The sequence below is a fragment of the Vombatus ursinus genome, unplaced genomic scaffold (genome assembly GCF_900497805.2).
Source record: "Vombatus ursinus unplaced genomic scaffold, bare-nosed wombat genome assembly UNPS02014832.1, whole genome shotgun sequence".
Taxonomy (NCBI): domain Eukaryota; kingdom Metazoa; phylum Chordata; class Mammalia; order Diprotodontia; family Vombatidae; genus Vombatus; species Vombatus ursinus.
In genome coordinates this window covers 39,342,499-39,361,967 of record NW_020954610.1, presented here as the reverse complement: position 1 = coordinate 39,361,967, position 19,469 = coordinate 39,342,499, and the positions used below count along the sequence as shown (strand labels likewise).

Here is a 19,469-nt window from a genome sequence, read left to right as displayed (position 1 = left end):
GATAAAATGAAGATAAAAAGAATAAATAAAGGCCCACAGCTTCTTATGGTGACCAATGCTTTAGACTATGTTACAAAAGATAGTTTGTTCCACTTAAGAGTATCCTGATCATGAGAACTTGGGTAAACTGATCACTTTTTGGAGATGTATCCATTGTTGTTGTTATTACCATTAGTAATATTGTTTGTTTTTTGTTGTTGTTTTGTTTTGTTTTTTGGTGAGGCAATTGGGGTTAAGTGATTTGCCCAGGGTCACACAGCTAGTGAGTATCATGTGTATGTGGCCAGATTTGAACTTAGGTCCTTCTGATTCCAGGGTCGGTGCTCTATCCATTGCACCACCTAGCTGCCCCGTGCATGAACATTTTAACTTCCCCTTCAACAATGAGATTATCAGCAATGTGGATATCTTGGTGGACAAATGGATGAACCCCAAATCTTGCCATTTGCTTACTTCTACTCCCTATGGACTAGTGGGCATTGCCATCATGGACTAGTGGGCATTGCCATCTGCCTTGCTGCTTTGCCCTCTGGACCCTGGGCCTTGTTATTCCCTCTCCTACTTACTTTCTAATCTTCCAGGTCTTACTATTTGCTCTGTAGATGAACCATCCTATATGTGTTATCTCCTCCATTAGGAGGTGAGCTCCTGGAGGTCAAGAGCTGTCTCAATCTTCTATTTGTATCCTCAGCACTTAGCTCTCGAGAAATGCTTTTTGCATTCATTCATTCATCATTCATTCACTCATTTATATATTGCAACCTCATTTTACAAATGAGGAAATTGAGGCCTAAGAGAGGTGACTTTCCCAAGGTCACACAAGTAATAACATAAAATAATTGCAAATCATTTACATTCTTAAAGTTAAACAGTGAGGAATAAAGTTTCATATACTTATATAGAAAGGATACACATACTTATATATGTATGTATGTGGGAATTCACATGTATATATGTATATGTGTGTATATTTTTCTTTTTAGTTTTATATAATCTCATAGACGATTAGTATCATCTTTTCTTGTTCTGATTCCTAAAGCAGCAATCACACTTTGGTGTATGTATGAAATGAAATTTTAGATAAGGTAAAGCATTGCTTAGAATATTATTATTGTTGTTGTTTTTAACTAATGCCTCTACATTGCTTTGTGGTCTACAAAATGCTTTACATCCACATCTCATTCAATCTTTATGGAAGCAGAATGGAATATTGCTGACTTGGAGACTGGAAGGAGATCTGTGTTCAAATGCTGCCTCAGACACTTGTTAGCTATGGGACCCTACACTTAACTAGTATGTGCCTCAGTTTCCTCATTTGTAAAGGGAGTGGGTTAGACTTAATAGCCTCTAAGGTCACTTCCAGCTTTAAGTAGGATCCCATGAACGGTCCTGTGAAGTAGACAAAGTACCCATTATCCCTATTTTAAAGATAAAAAAGCTTGTCAGGCTCAGGGCAGTGAGCCAAGCTGCCTAAGGCTTAGACAAGACTCAGAGCTAGGTTCTCTGACTCTGAGTGCCCTCTCTTCTATTTCATCCTGCTTGAATACAGTTCTTTTTACTTGATTTGTGTTTAAAAATCTTTGGAGATATCTTGGTGATAGTCATTTTCTAAGAATTGGTGAACTATGATTGGGAATAAAGGTAATCTTTGAGTCACTTTGCTTGAATACATTGGTCTCAACTGCCTTCTCTTTTTGAATACATAAATTCTTTTTATTCTCTTATCTATGATTGTTCTCCTTGAGTTTTGCTAACTTAAAATCAAAGAATAATATAATCAAAGAATTATAACCATGAAGTTATTACAGTTCAAGTAAATAGCAGCCAAAAGGGAAAATGAATATGGAGGAAAAGAGATGAGGGAGATAAGTGGAGCCCCTATGTAAACAAAATCCAGGTGTATTTATTATGTTGATCATATAATCACAGCAGGTTAAAATTGCAAGGGCATATCTGAGGCACAATCATTATTTTATATGCCCATTTATAAAATGAATGAGAAAAGAAAAGTTTGATGCAAGGTACATAGACAGTTACCATATTGGTTATAAGAAAAAATTACATTGGGAATTCTCTCATTCCTATTAGCTCTAATTAAAGCACTTAAATTCAGGAACATATAAGGCAGACAACAAAAATTTCAAAAATAAATTTATAAAAGCAAATAAAAACAAATACATTACATTTCAAAATGTAGTCTTTTTTTTTAATTCTCTTCATCTTGGGCCTAATATATTCTAACAGATATTAATTCAAGTAGCTTCTGCTTTATAATCTACTTTGTAAAAAAAAATCTTTCCTCTGATTTCTTCGCACACTGTCTACTTAACCTTACGGAATTAAAAATTTAAATACTAGACTATGTGGTACTGAGAGAGAGTCTTGGCAGCTTTTAAAATTTCCTCCCTAGGGCTTACCATATCACCAAAACAGTAATCTAGGTTATCTTCCCTATTGATTTGACTCATCTTCCTCTACTGTATGAAGTCATCCATGGCACATGCTTGCCAGAAACAGTGGTAATCCACATCAGTTTTTGGTTACTTAATGGAAACAGACTTCTAAAGGTAGTTACATAGCTATTCTTCATTTCCAAAGATGCCATTCCTGACAGTGATTATGTAGGAGCATCACAGTGAAATCTTCTTTTGATAAACTTACCACTGATGTCTATGGCTATGATCTTAAATCTACAATTCATTCAAGCCTTTGCTAAAAAAAAAAAAAAAAATCTACCTCTTTCCTGATTCTCTCATTGGTGAGCATTTCCAGGAGCCTCCATTTTGTGGAGAAGCCCAGGCTAGCGAACCTTCATTACCCTCTCATCTCTGCTTCTGACTTTCCAGACTTCAAAACCATGCTTCATCTGCTGTTTCACCCTGGAATGTCCCTCAGCACCTGGGGCCTCCTTGTCCTACAACATCCAAGCCCTCTAACCCTAGAATATCCCTCCTCTAGGTTGGCCTGCTTCTCCCATTAGTTAGTTCTTCTTGGGGGTCTTCATTTTGTGAAAGGGCCCTGGCTGGCCTACTTCCATTTTCTTTCTATCTCCTATCTAACATTCTGGACTTGAGAACCATGCCTCTGGATGGCAGGGGAACCCTTTCCTTGCCACAAAGCTACAGGGGCTAGTGAGTATTCTAGAGTAAGGAAGCTCCAGGATCTGAAGGAGACTCTAGAGAGAAAGGCAACTGAAGCATGCTATTGAAGTCTGGAAAGTCAGAAGCATAGCCAGGAAAGGAGACTTCCCAGATTAAGCCTCACCTCAAAATAAAAGTCCTAGGAAGAGCTCACCAATGTGAGAACGGAGAAGAGGGCCACCATGGTCAATGGCAAAATGAGAGGATGGGATAGATTTGAAAGATGTTATAGATCAATAGAACTTCATAACTGATTTGAATGCATAAGAGATGTGAGTAAGAAGGAAAGATCAGACAGTGAATGGCACTTCATGAAAATAACCAAGTTTAAAGTAGAAACATGCTTCAGGGGGAAAGATAATAACCCAGTTTTAAACATATTGAGTTTAAGATAATGGTAATATAGGTGAACTTAGCAACCAGAAATGTGGACCTGAAAATAGGGATTTGGATGTCATATGCACAGAGATGGTAAATGAAGTTATAGAAATCAATATTATTATCAATGAAGAGAAGGCACCAAAAGAAGCTCTACCTTCCAACATTCGATGGCCATATTCTGTTATTTCAAGTATTAGATCTTAAATTCACACATAATCCTAAGTCAACTGACAGCCTGTGCGTGATTCTATACCTCTGCCATGGAGTAAAGTGTATGAGCTTACTGACAACTATTTTCTCAATGCTTAGAAACCTTTCTGCTTACTTTTAAGTTAAGAGTTGTGTTCTATATCACTGAGGCCATCACCTTCTGCCTCTCAGATAAGTAAGATAATTTTTAGGAGGGGAAGGAGACCTGGACATGCAATTTCATCAGCATGAGGACATCTTAGTGTTTAAACTCTTTTCCAATGAGATATTTCACATTGTTTTCTAATTTTTCATTCTTTTGGATTTGTTTTACAGTGTCTTGATTTCTCATAAAGTCACTAGCTTCCAATTGCTCCATTCTAATTTTTAAGGAAGTATTTCTTCAGTAAGCTTTTGGACTTCCTTTTCCATTTGGCCAATTTTGCATTTTAGTGAATTCTTCTCATTGGCTTTTTGGAACTCTTTTGCCATTTGGGTTAGGCTATTTTTTAAGGTGTTATTTTCTTCAGTATTTTTTTGGGTCTCCTTTAGTAAGCTGTTGACTTGTTTTTCATGATTTTCTTGCATCACTCTCAGTTTTTCCTCTACTTCTCTTACTTGCTTCTCAAAATCCCTTTTGAGCTCTTCCAAGGCCTGGGACTGATTCATATTTTTCTTGGAGGCTTTGGATGTAGGAGCTTTGGCTTTGCTGTCTTCTTCTGGTTGTATGTTTTGATCTTCTTTGTCACCAAAGAAAGATAATATAGTCTGACTTTTTTGCGCTGCTTACTCATGATCCTGGCCAATTACTTGAGTTTTAAACTCTTTGTTAAGGTAAAAGTCTGCTTCCAATGTGGAGAATGTACTGTCCCAAGCTTCAGGGTTTTGCACAGCTGTTTTCAGAGATACTTCTAGGGATCTGAAAATTTTCAGTTCTTCCAAGGTGCTATGATAAGGGGTGAGGAGTTTTCTCTCCACCACCACTACAAGCTCCACCACACCAGCATTCTTCCTTGCCCCAGGACCGCCCCTCAGAGCTGTGACCCAGATCCAAGCACTGGTAGAGCAAGAAATTCCTGCCTCAGCACTGGCAAAGAGAATCCTGCATTCCCCCTCTGATCAGTCACTTGATTCCCCCTCAGTCTGTGGGCCAGAAGCTCAGGAAACAGCTGCAGCCCCGGGCCGCACTCGAGGCTTGCAGCTGAGACCTAGCTCCTCTCTCACCGCAGTTGCAGACTTTTCCCACTGACCTTCCAAGTTGTCTTTGGCGTTCATGGGTTGAGAAGTCTGGAAACTGCCACAGCTGTCCACGATTCAGCTCTCTGAGGCCTGCTCCTTGGTCGCTGTGGCCTGCACGCCCACGCCAAAGTGCGCTCCTCCTCTCCCCGCCCGGCGTGATATACCTTTCCGATCAACCATCCGGGCTGTCTTTGGCTGTAAATTTGTTTTACTCTGTCTTTTTGTGGGTTCTGCTGCTTTAGAATTTGTTTAGAGCCATTTTTTTTAGGTATTTGGAGGGGTTTGGGAGAGAGCTCAAGACAGTCACTGCTTTCCCTCCACCATCTTGGCTCCGCCCCCCTAAACTCTTTTCACCAATGCAGATCGGAAGCTTATTTGTAACTTACAGACTTAGAGTTGCCTCTAAAATGTATAGTCTTGGAGAGTAAGGTGTTACATTGTAGTATAAATTAAATAATGCCTGTTGCAACATGGCTTTATTGGGGCTGCTTACACATGGGGAAACAAGGTGGCCAGTTCTTTCAAAAAATATTAGAGCTAGATGAGATCACCTAGCCCAACTTCTCATCTTATACCTACTTCATTTTTCTCATCGTATTCACCCACAATCAGAGCCTTTTGACTTAGAATTATGTGTAAATTGCAAGTTAACAAGGTTGCTTAGCTGGTTTTCTCCTCGGTTTTTAGAACTAGAGACCTCAGGATCACAGAGATAGAGTTGGAAGGGACTTCAGAGGTCATCACGAGAAGATTAGAAGGGAAAAATAAGGAGAGCGGGGAGAGATGAAACTGACTCCCTGGGAAATGACTATCCAGCATATTCCCTCGATAACAGTCTGTGCTCAGCCATTCAGCCCAGAGGCAGACAGCCCTAAATCCCCAGAGGCTAACAGCTAAATATAACCTTGAGTCATCATGGAAAGGTTAAATTATGCTCCATATATTCTGTTTAAGAAGCCAATGAAGTGTGTAATACATTTTAGAAATATTTCATTTAAAAAAAAAATTAGTTAAAAATTAAAGAAGGCTATAACTCAATTAAATTTAACAAAAAAGTATCATGTCCCTGCTACGTGTAATGCATTGTGCAACGTGGTGGAGCAAACTTCAGTAATCTGGAAAATTCATTTATATGGAACCTTTTTCCATTCTCCTCTCTCCCCTGGGGAACTCCCCCAGGATGCTGAATAAATAAGGTGTCACAGTAATTGGGAAAACAAGGAAGTATAGCTCACACATGAGGTGTTTCAGGGCCTTGAACAGATTTTACGATTTAAGACTATTGGGATTCCATGACTGCTGACTACCAAGGTTATATAACCTCCAGCCCAAAAGAATAGTGGAGAGCTTCAAAGGTCGTAGGGTCACAGGACTGAGAGTTGGAAGAGAATTGAGAGTGCATCGTATTTTCAGGGATACAGCTGTCACTGACCTTGTGTTCCTACCAAGCCTTTGGTGTATTCTTTGCCTAATACCTTAAGTAGCTTACAGCACAGTCCAAAGAACAGGATTTTCCCCAGGGAAATACACAACACAAGGAAGCATAAACCAGTCCCTGTGTGACTACACAGGGAAAACCTCCCAGGTAACTATACCCCGCAGAATTACACTACTTTGCCATCAGAAGGTATCTTCTGGCTCTCTTGCTCTCCCTCTGACCAATATATGGGCTCCAGACTACATAGCAGTCCAAAGGCCTGAGCTCTCTCTGTTTTTCTTTGCTGCTACCTTTGGTCAGCTGAGATGGCAAAAGTCTAGTGTCCTTATTAAGTCCTAGGCAACAGTCAATGCCTTCCTGCTTCACCTATCAACATCTTTGTTTACCCAATTGTGGTATAAAGACCTGCTTGGAGAATGACAGGGAACATGGCATTGGAAGCCAGCTTATCCAGCAGTGGGAATCTTCAGGAGGAAGAGAAGATGAAAATTGAAGGGTTGACGTTGGAGTTGGATTTGAATGAAACTCACCTGTGGCTCCAGAAATAGAGGAAGTAGTGAGAAAGGACAAATGAGAAGCTGAGTGTCCAGGGTGGCCCAACAGCCCAAGTGGCTTCAGACCTATAAGTACACACAGACAAAAAAATGCATTTCAATTTACATGAGGCAACAAAATGTGAGTATTCACCTTTTTTCCCCCCAAAAGATTATATTTCATGTTCAATATCAGCTTATATATTCCTTCACTGTTATAGTTATAATGATTGGATTTCAATGGTTTTTAATAGTCCCTACCTCTAATATTATTCTAAAAACTTTTATATAGTATCAGATGAAAATATCTCATCTGAAGCTCAATCACTACCAACTATAAGGTACTTTAAAATTTTGAAAATAAAGTAAATGTTTATTTTATCATAAAATATATTTTAAAACATATTTAAAATAAACTAAAATTTTATCTTATGATAAAACAAATATATTTAACTACATTTTTGTATTTTAAAATAAACAAATAAATTTTTATTTATAAATATTTATGACTGTTCATAACTTTAACATCATAACTATTTGAGCTGAAAGGCACATGGTATAGTAGCTAAAGTCAGCCTCAGAATCAGGATCTCTTGGGTTCAGGTCCTGTCTTTGACAAATACTGACTCTGGTCACGTTCTTTGTCCTCTCAGAGTACCAGGCAACTCTCTAAGATAATACATTACAGAACATCGATGATGTCCTTTGGTAGAGGCATTTCTTCACTGAAAGTTCCCAACACCACTGAAATTATGTCCAGAGCAAGAAAAGCCCAAACAATAGCCATAGAATGCATAAAGGAGAGTAGAAGGAATAAGGCTGTAAAGGTAGGTTGGAGGTGGATTGTGTAGGAACTTAAATACATAAGAAAACATAGAAGTTTTTTAAGTCAGAAAATCACCCCTCCCAAATCAACTAACTTGTAAAAATTTTCTCCAGAACAAACCTATTTCCTAGAGCAATCCTCAAAAGCTTCAGTTACATTGCCAATTCAATTCAATTTAATAAACAACAAGCTCTAATAAATGTTGTGTCTCCCAATTAGAACATGACCTCCTTCAGAGCAGTGCTCCCTTTTCTGTATGTACCCCCAGCACTTAGAATTGTGCTTGACACTTAGTAAGGGCTTAATAGGTGATTTTCATTCATTGATTTATTAATTCATTGATTGATTCATTCACCTACCACATGGAACCACTGTGCTAGACAGTGAGGGAAATACGAATATGGAAATGAACATAGTCCCTGTCTTTAAGGAGCTTACAATCTAATGCAAAAATAAGAGAAGTACATAAATTACTCAAACACAAAACAGTACAAGTGCATAAATGATTCATAAGCAAAATACTATGAGAGTTCAAAGGAGAATCACAATTACAAACACTCAAACCACTTCCAACCATGACCCAGTTGTTCAACACAACCACTTTTAACAACCACTTGAACTTCAAGACCACTAGGTCCTAAGGAGTCATAAACCCAATACCTTTTCCTACTGACTGCAATAATTCGGGCCCAGAGATGAAGAGGAGGAATATTTATGAAGGTTGATTCTAGGTCTAAAAGTGCATGGACACAAAGAAACATGGGAAGATTTACATGAATTGATGCAAAGTGAAGTAAGCAAAGCCAAGAAAAATATTCACAATGATTATAATGCATAAATAAAATAAAAAACAAATGAGTGAACCAGAGTCTTTCAACATGTAATGCACTGTACTATGTGTAATACATTATATAAAATCTAATATGTTATATAAAACATAATGCCTAAGCTTGAACCCAAAGAAGAAATATGAGAAAGTAACTCTCTCTCCCCCACTTCGTTGCAGTGATGGGGGTCTATGGGTTTAGAACACTATACTCAATGTCAGACTTTTTCCTCTTTTTTTCTCCATTATAATGAGCAAAGGAGGAATAGTGCACTGGGATATGCAAATGGTGTAAAAGCAGAAGATTTCAAAAAAAATGCAAGAACAGCAGGGTCCTAGTAGTAGGCGAAATCTGAAAGGAGTGTCAGTTTTCCAATTTTTACTTTTGTTAACCATTATACTGGAATTAAGAGAGAACAGGCTGAACTCTCTCCTCCAGTGGGGAAGGGACTGTTTTGTCTACCACAGCAAATATATCCTTTCATATTTTCTCTCAAAGGCAATGACCTTGGCACCAATTTCTATGGGAACAATTGCTTTAACAATACTAGCTTGGTGCTTTTTCAACTTCTGCCTAATTTTATTAGGGGCAGGGCTGGTTCTTTATTCACCTTTGGCAAGGAGGCAAATTTTATGGTGTCAAAAGAGCCTTTAACTGGCCAGAAAAAATAAGCAAATATCTACCTGTCCCAGATCTCAAAGCAATCAGGGTGACTATAAGGGAATGTATACTAAATATTTATCTGACCTTCTATTGCCTAACCTGCCTCTGCCTTCTTTTCTCTTACAGATTACTTTCCAGGGGAATCTGTGCTTATAGAGGACCTGAGAATATGCTTGTTGCAAGGGAAGCCTTGTGCTCTCTTAGGTTACAGCTTCGTAGAGTGCAGTAGCAGAAGGACAAAGACAGCCAACAAACCAGAGGGGTAGCATTGATCAATTAAATTAGGGCCAACGAAACTTTTTGAGGGCCTAATGGTTTTGGACAGCCAGCTTCAAGCTATTGCAACCAATGCTAACTCATCTAACTAATAAATTTCAATATTAAGGGGGGATCTTCCATAAGTGACATTCTCGTTAACAGCTTATCAAACTATAACTCTTAACTTTATGTTTAAGAGACAAGATCAAAGGCCCGAAGCATAATTAACATTGGGGTTTATTACTGAGTGGCAGCTGCGACTACACTTACTTCTTCTAACCTTCTGATTACCTTTTAACAGCCAGGGAACATTAGAAATGACACAACTTGAACTCCATCAAGACTTGGCACTCCCATAGCAAAGAAGTGAAAACAAAGAAGATGCCTGTAAACTGGGGAATGGCTAAACAAAATGTGATAAGGGAATTGAATGGAATATTATTGCTCCATGAGAAAGGATTAATTAAAAAAAAGGAGAAAAGATTAATAAGAAGACAACAGGGAAGAATGGGAAAGTACACGAACTAAAGCAATGTGAAGTAACCAGAATTTAGAAAAAAATATACACAGCGACTAAAAAAATAGAAAGCACAAAAAAAAAGTAGAAAATGAACATTATGTAATTATAATAAACAAGCTGGTCCTCAAAGAAAAAAAGAGGAAAATGCACTTGTAGATGGGGATGGGGAAACTTGGTTGACAGGTTGGTTAGTTATATGAAACTACTCCCACCCCCCACACACACCCTTTTTCTTCTTTTTTCTGTGTGGGGATGGCTCCCCAAATACAGGTATAAAAACAAAAGCTGGCAATAAAGATCTTTTTAAATGCAAAAATTAAAAAAAAAATTACACATGGCACTCTTGTAAACTTCTGCTATTTACTACAGAAATAGCCATGAAATGGAAAAGGGACAGTTGTTACTGAATGTTAGTTTGTCTTGTTAGGGTCAGAAAGACTATTAATATATTAAGCTAAAACAGAATTATCATTAGGATTTGACAACATATGGGAGGATATTGGAGCCTTCTGCTACAATGTAATACAACAAAAATGTTGTAATATAAGCAAAAGCGTTATTCATCCTTCAGAAGAAAAAAAAGTCTAATATGATGAAGATGAATGAAAAGGACTAGAAACAAAAAAATCTTAAACAACATTCTTAGTTAGGCCAGTTGCCCCGATTCTTCTGAATACAATTCCTCCATAATAATGACAATAATTTTAATGATGAACTTAATATACATGTCACTTAGAGATTTTTTTAAGCACAAGATGCTTCTATATCTGTTTTTCAGAATAAAAACAATGCAAGAAAGTAACAAAGTAAAAAATAACCAGTCTTCAGAAGAGTACTTCAGGGTTGCATGATAAATTGGAAACAATATTCCATCAAAAGTATTCCCCCACATAAACTGCCTCTGCTGATTCAACAACAATAATATCGGTATCTAAACACTAGCAGCTGCCCGTAACTCAATTTCGTGATTTCTAATATATTGATTCTCCCCAAATTAGATGTCCTATATATGCAAATGTTTTTGTTGATGGCATCACTACTTTGACAAGTTTTGCTTTCTGAATTACTATTCACAGGGCCTTTGAACTCTTGGAACAAAAATGCAGAAAATAAAAATTAAATGGATTGAACCGAAACCACCCTCAATAGTCACGTACCCTTCTTGGTGAAGAAAAACCTCTAGACATTGGATGTCTACTTTGTCCCTAGGTACTTTAAGTTCCTAACAATCCCACCAAATACACGGGAAGTTTTGTTCAGTTGTTTTTCACTCATATCCAACTCTTTGTGACCCCATTTGGGGTTTTCTTGGCAAAGATACTGGAATGTTTTGTCATTTCCTTCTCCAGCTCATTTTACAGATAAGGAAACTGAGGAAAACAGGTTGAAGTGACTTGCTCAGGGTCACACAGATAATAAATGTCTAAGACCAGATTTGAATTCAGGGAGATGAGTCTTCCTGACTCCAGACCTGGCAATCTATCCACTGCGTCACCTAGCTGCCTACAAACAGGAAGTTACTCCTAACTTATAACCTGAACCTGACCCACAACTAACAGTGCTTTCCTCATGAGGCTCCAATGTACAAACCATAATTAAATACACTCCTCATTCAGTGAACAAGTATATGCTGGTCACCTACCAAGTATAAGTTATGTGGTATATGGTATGTGTAGTTTGAATAATGAGAAAGAAATGCACATAAATAGACTTTTAAAAACCAAACCCTTTGGCTCACTAGTTTCCTGAGACATTAATCACAAATAAGGAAGCACAGGAAAAGAGAAGCTGGGTGGAGTCAATGAAAAGAACTGACCTACCCTCCTATACACAGTAGGGTAGCAACATAAAGCCAAATCTATGCCAAATAGGACTGAATTACAGTCATGGAATTTTCTAGTTATGAGATACGGTGAAGAACTGAAATCTATGGAAAATGCCCTAAAATAGAAGAAACTTCTACACCACCCAAACTTTTACCAGGGCAGTAAAATTGATGAATGTGGTTCCCTTACCTTCCCCCAAAGCAGCTCCTTCCATAAAACAAAATAACCAGAGTGCAGGTAGCAAGAGAAGAAATGAGCAGGAAGCAGAGATCTAAGTAATAGACAAATTGGATTAATGTCCCTTGAATAACACAGAACTGGCCTGTCTTGCTTACTTACATTTATCATCTGAGTGCTTAGCACAGTGCCCAGCAAACAGTAGGTGCTTAATAAATGCTCTATCTTTGTCTGTCCTTCCTGTCTCTCTGTCTTTTTCTGTCTCTCTCCCTCTCTTTCTCTTCCTCTCCCCCTCTCACGCTATATAGCCATTATGTCACCTTAAGATTTTTCCAATATGTTTTACTAAGGAAAGTTCCAGACCTCAATAATCTGTCAATATATAAAAACTGAACATAAAAATATGCATTTGAACAATTCAGATACAGGCAAAACCAAGCTACAAGAAGGAAAAATATCATAAAATTTTCTGGATAATGAAAGCTTTCCAAATCCAAGCCTATTATGACAGTTTCCTTTGGTATTCTGAGTGACCTGTAATTTCATGAATATAGGTATTATCTCCACTGATGTGAATTGCAACCATGCCAGACAAGCCTTCTCATACTGGGCTGCTTGTTTTTTTGTGGAGGGGTGGGGTGTTAGAGTTGGGAAGGGGTAGGTTTCACACACACTAATTCAACCAATATTCATCACAAGAAGATTTTTCCTAAAAGTAATTTGGGTAATCTCTTGGAGTTCCCTGTAATGGGATCAGACCTCTTCCACACAATTTTTAAAATGTAAAATTTTATATATTCATGAATCTGTAGTAGCTTCTCTCTATCATCTCTAGAGTAGGCTGTAACATTGTAATATTATAATATAGTCCTGTTCTTAAGAAATGCATAACAAATACTGCTACAGTATGTAATCACTGCTATACCCATCTACATGGGCACTTTCCAAATTTCTAAATTTAAACTCAGTCTGCAATTGAAGAGAAAATCTCTAAGTTTAAATCTGGGCCCCAAATGAAAAGTAAACACAGACAGGCAGCTTCCTTGCAGAGTGAATCTGGGGAGGGAACAGAGCCTTCTGCTGGTTCTAGTCACACCAAAAACCTCGGGAGGAGCTTTCACTCAAGCAGCTTGGTGATTATTATTTAGGGCTTCCCGCATATGTACAAGGTGCCACAAATACAGAGAGCTGTTTGAAAACAAATCCCACGGTTTGTGCTCAAAGGAACTGGTGATCATGAGAACTCTGAAAGGAAGACTACAAACTGGGATCGTGAAGATTACAGGCTGAGCCTTTTAATGATGGATTTTGTGTAATGTTTATCTGTGTTGAGTGTGTTTTCTTTTCAAAGGAATACAGGTGAAGATTTAATTCAAACATGAATTAAGAAAACTCCAAAGTAAGAGTGCAAACTAGGTAGACAAGATTACAGGCTGGTTTTTGTCTGTGTCTGCTGTTGGGTGTGTTTCTTTTCTTTTAAAAGGCATAAAGGTGAAGATTTAATTCCATCATGAATTACATAAAAGAAGGGGTAGATCCACAAAAATCCTATACAGCAACATTCTTATACAGCACAAAGACCAGCAAAGTGATAACAAAAGAAATGTCACTAAAAATAACTATAAAATGCATAAAATATTTCAGAATTAATCTGCCAGAATATTCTTAGTATTTATGTAAATCTAACTCCAAAACACGGTATAAAAATTAAGGAAGACACATAACTAGAGATAATTCAATGCTTGTGAATATGTGGGTGGTGCCAATTGAATAAAAATGGCAATATTGCCTACACTGACAGATTTATTACTATATAAACCAAATTACCAAGAATAAACTTTTTAGAATCAGATGAAATAATGACAAATTTCATTTGGAGGAACAAAAGGTCTAGAATCCCACGGTAAAGAAGGGGGGAAAATGTAGGAGTGACAGGGATGTAGCATTACCAGACAAGGTAAGCTGCAATCAACAAAGCTATTTGTTACTGATTAAAACAGAAAAAAAACCTTCATAAAACAGATTACATAAGTATGAACTAAAAGAAATCAAAAGTAGTAAATTAGTGTTGATAAACCCCCAAAATAAACTGCTAGGGAAAGATTTCTCTTTTTGACAACCTTTCCCCCAGAAATAAAACAAAACCCAAAAAGCAACTGCTAGTAAAGGGGAAAAGTAGTCTGGCATAAATTAGAGTTATGCCAGTCTTTTACATCAAATTACACAATAAGCTCACAATGATAGTCACCTCAATATAAAAGGTCACTTCATTAAAAAAGAAAAAAAGATAGCAGAAGGAAGTAATTTTCACCACCGTGGATGGAACAGAGAACTCTTGACCAAACAAAGTTGTTAAGATAATAAATCTGAAGTTAAGGGGACCTTTGATTTCATCTAGCCCAATCTCATTCTTACAGACTGCATGAAATAATTTCAATTACATAAAATTAAAATGATTTTGCCTAAACAAAGTCAGTGTAAATAGAAGAAAAGAAACTGTCAAATGGAAGGAAAAAAAAACTCTTTTGGATCAACTATTAATGACAAAAGCCTAATAACCAGTGTATAAAACTCTTGACACAAATAAATAAAACCAAGAGTCATTCCCCCATGGATGTAGATAAAAGTACATAAACAGTTTTCAAAAGAAGAATTACAAATTATTAAGGATAATATGAAATCATACTCCAAATCACTAATAAGAGAATTTCAAATGAAAATCATTAGGTTCTTTTTTTCATCCTACAGATTGTCAAAGATGACAAAAAATGGAAATAGTCAATGTTGGAGGGGCTGTGAAAAGCCAGGCATATTAACATATTGTTGGTGGAGCTGTGAATTTGTTCAGTTGTTCTGGGTAACAATTTAAAATTATATTTTAAAAAATGACTAAGGTATCCATATCCTTTGACCCAATGATCCATTAATGTGCATATACCCTAAAGAAATCAAGGACAGAAATAAAATTTTAATACATACCAAATACTCATAGCAGGACATTTTTGTGGTAGAAGCGAACTGGAAGTAAAATGAGTACTAGTGTATTAAGTATTGACTGAACAAATTGTGGTATTTAATAGCATATTATTCATCAAGAATGTAAGGAATTAAGAGAAACATGGAAAGATTTGTATGAACTAAGGCATATGCATAAAAAGTGTGATATTAAAAACAATCACAATGTTCTAAAATATATTTTAGAAAATGAATAAGAAGGAGGGCTCAGGATTACTTGTGAACATAGACATCTATACTGTTTCTTAACTCATCTCCATGATCTTACTGATAGCTCAAGGATATAGTCAGACTTAGGCTAATCATGTAATTTTCTGAAGCCCCTGGGGCAGAGCAGATAGCATTCTGGATTTTCTGAATTCTAGAAGATGTAGATTTGAATCTTGATCATTAACTGTGTAACCCTGGGCAAGTCATATAAACTCTCTGAGTATCAGTTTCCTCAACTGTAAAATGGGGATAATAGAATCTACCTCCTGGGGTTGTTGAAAAGATCAAACAAGATATACGTAAGGTATTTTACAAACCTTAAAGCATGATTGAAATGTCAATTATTATTATTATTCTAAAGAATTATAGACAGTAAATACATTTTTCAGCATAATCAATGCTTATCCTAAAGTTCTATCGAATGTTCAACAAAAATAATTTCTCTCCATAGCTATCCAAGTAGCTGGGATGCTATTCCTTCTAAGCCAGGCAGATCAGGGGAATGAAAAGAGTCTATCTAATCTATCTAATGTTTCATCAGAACAGACTAGTCTAATTAGATAATAATGTCTGGGATACAGAGAGAAACCAGGGTGGTGAGAGGGGTGGGGCAGAATGAGAACAAAATGTAAACTACTAAACAGTTCATGTTCTGAAAGCGAAGAGGAGAATGCAAAAATGAGTATTACATGGTCCTTTGCATTTTTTGAAATACATGACTGAGATTCTTTACAGATAGAGAAAAGTTTTTGCCATAGTTTTGTTCTCTTTGACGGTAAAAAGTCCATCCCTTTGTTTCTCTGTAATTACTCCTTGTGGATCTAAAAAAGGAAAACACCCAACGACCCACTCCACAGGCTTAGGAATTAATGGAAAACCAATATATCTTGATCCCATTATCATACATTATGGTTACTTCACAAACCATAATCTCTCAGCTGATACACCTTTTTATTTAACCCTGAAGTTCAATTTATCAAATAAAACCATTTGCACTTTTGTTTTTCACCAAATATTTTGTCCCACTCTTTTGATTAATAACACAAAACACAGCAAGAAAAATTTTGTTCTGTCCATGCCACCAATCGGCATTAAAGAGCTAAGCTAATATCATTTGATAACATCATTTGATTGAAAATTCCACAACCAATTTTTTTAATTGATGGTTTCAGTCAGTAGAGGCAGGAGTGGCAAGAGAACCAGCCTAAGAATCAGAAACATTTGGGTTCAAGTCCCCCTTTGACACTGGCTTTGAGACCCTAGACAAGTATCTTAATCTCTTTAGTGCCACTGGCTACTCCACAGGATTATAAATTGCATGACAGTTGCAGATCAACATTGGTAGAAGGAGTCATCTTACTGGGAGTTCCCTATACCAATGAAATTACAGGTCAGATTTTTTTTTTAAAAAAAGATTATTATCACGGTATGTCATCAAAAGGGCAATAGGTGGGGAAGTGGATTAAGCACTGGGCCTGGATTCAGGAAGACCTGAGTTTAAATCTGGCCTCACAGACTTACTAGTTGTGTGACCCTGGGCAATTCTTTTAACCCTTTTTGCTTCAGTTTCCTCATCTGTAAAATGAACTAGAGAAGGAAATGGCAGTATTTTTGCCAAGAAAACCCCAAATGGGGTCATGGAGGGTTGAACACTACTGAAGAATGACTGAACAACAACAAATGTCACCAAAGGCATTTCATACAATACAATGTTCTGCATCCCACCATGAAAGCAGTAATCTTCCAAGAACATAGCCAATTTGGGAAAAACCTCAAAACTTTAAAAAGAGTTAATGAATACCACTGGCAATTAATTTAAAATGTAAAAAGGAGTATTTTTAAATGATGTTAGTGTTAAAAAAAACATTTTCTGAACTGATGAATTAATGTGTCCACATAAGATTAAGAATATTTAATCTGATTATTCATTTTCTGCCTTTTTAACATTGCAAAAAGAGTTTCCAAAGCAAAAAAAATAGGCATTTTATTTATTTGTGCTTTTGTCCCTTCAGAAACTCCTTTTTTATGTAAAATTCTGTCTTAAATACCAGTCTAAGAAGTGTAAATTTAACTTGATAGACAATAGGGATCATCAAAGATTTGGGGACACAGGATTAATATGTATGTAAAGTAAAAGAGGAAGAAGGATGTATGTGTGTATGTATGTATCATTTGCTATAATGACAGGGTAAAGGGAATATAAGCAACTTAGATTTTGATTCAAGGACCTCATAATTATCTCCCTTCTCATTTGTGTTCTCCTGCTTCATTTTTATTTTTCTTTAAAATATATTTTATTAGTGTCTTTTGTTTTTACATTACCTACATTTCCTAGAGTATCTTTCTCTTACTCTCCTTCCCAAAAAGCCATTTCTTATAATAAATAATAAATTTCTTATATTTCTTTTAATAAATGACAAAAATTTCAGCAAACTGGCCAATATACTGAAATGATCTGGTAATTATATACAGTGTTCCATCCATAGTCCCTCAACTCTGCAAAAAAGCAGGGGGAAGAGTCTTCTCATACCTTTTCTTTGGGGTCAAGCTTGGGCATTATAACTTCTCAGCACTCAATTTCAATTATTTTATGTTTCTTTCCATTTGCATTGTAACCACTGTGTATACTGTTTTCCTGGTTTTGCTTATTTAGCTTTGCTTCAGTTCATATGTTTTCCTATGCTTCTCTGTATTCATCATAGTCATCATTACTTATTGTATGGTAATATTTTATTACATTCATGTGCCACAATTTGTTTAGCAATTCCCCAATCAATGTAGCCCTACTTTTCTAAAATCAGTTGTTAGGAGCAAGTAGGTGGTACAGTGGATAGAGCACCAGCCCTGAGTCAGGAGGACCTGAGTTCAAATGTGACCTCAGGCACTTGACACTTACTAGCTGTGTGACCCGGGGTAAGTCACTTAACCCCACTGCCAAAACAACAACAAATAGCTGTTGACACATCCCATGCAATAATGAGTGTTACGTTGGAATTTAACATAATTCACCTCTGTCTCCACCAATTCTTGTTTTTTTTTTCTTTTTTTTTTCCTGGCAGTTGGAGTTAAGTGACTTGCCCAAGGTCACACAGCTAGTAAGTGTCTGAGGCCAGATTTGAATTCAGGACTTCCTGAGTCCAGAGCTGGTGCTCTATCCACTGTGCCACCTACCTGCCCTTTCCACCAATTCTTTAGTCCGTTTTGGTAATATGTGGGAGTAGAAGACTTACATGGTTCCTATCTATCCATAACTTAAACCAGTGATTATTGAGTAATCCCTCCCACACTAGATCATTCTCTTCCTCACCAATAAATATTCGAGGCATCCATGTGTCACTTGTTTTCTAGGTAACTAAAATATAATACTCAAGGCAAAACTAAAATATGGATCTCCAGGATCTTTCAGTCTGTGCCCAAAGAAGGGGACCAAGTTCAGGCACTCTTTCTAATGTAACTATCCATAGGCCATAGCTGTGGCGAACTTACAAAAGTCCTTAGTGTCCTAGAGAATTGTGAGGTTCTAGTGAAGAAATATACAACCACTGGATATGGCACACTGGAACCCACTTCATAATTTACCAATCAACAGCAGCAGAGAAAATACACAGGTAAATTCAACAAATGATTAAGAGGTCAATATTCAAGTCTATATAACTAAATAAATTCTTTACATTTTTAAAAACTTCCTATTTATAAAGGCATACTCATATGGGTATGCTCTGTAGCTGCACATTGCAGACAATACTTGAACCTAACCAACCAACATGTATTGAACTAAGCAAAGATTGTTTTAGTTGCTCTGGGAAATTAAGACACAGAGCCCCAGTTTTTTCCCTCTAGGATTTTGCAATTCAGTGGGGGAAGAAAGGACAAAGCAAATTATAAAAGCAGAGGACAGAAAAAGTCAAGCCAAAGAAACACAGGAACTCATAAATTACCTTATAATTAGATGCTACTTAACTAATTACAGTACAGCTGCACATAGGAGTTAAGAGAGTTGTTGGAAAAACGGCTGTACTTTCTGTAGCATTAAAAACAGCACAGGGTAACTTGGAACTAGGCCCACAAAGTTACTTACCTAACCTTACGTACCCTTTGATCCAGTGATACCACTACTAGACCTTTAGACTCACCATGGGATCACCAAAGGATACCTATGTATAAAAATATTTATAGCACCTATTTTTATGGTGGAAAAGAACTGGAAACTAATGGAGTGCCCATCAG

General features: G+C 36.9%; 1 protein-coding gene across 1 annotated transcript in view; it reads right to left on the bottom strand.

The window, feature by feature from the left end:
• Nucleotides 1–19,469, bottom strand: part of APBA1 (amyloid beta precursor protein binding family A member 1) — a 260,787-nt gene that overhangs the window by 196,475 nt on the left and 44,843 nt on the right. The window contains exon 2 of the mRNA XM_027839462.1: nt 6,918–7,007. The gene's annotated coding sequence lies outside the window, so the exon portion shown is untranslated. The remainder of the gene's footprint in view (nt 1–6,917; nt 7,008–19,469) is intronic.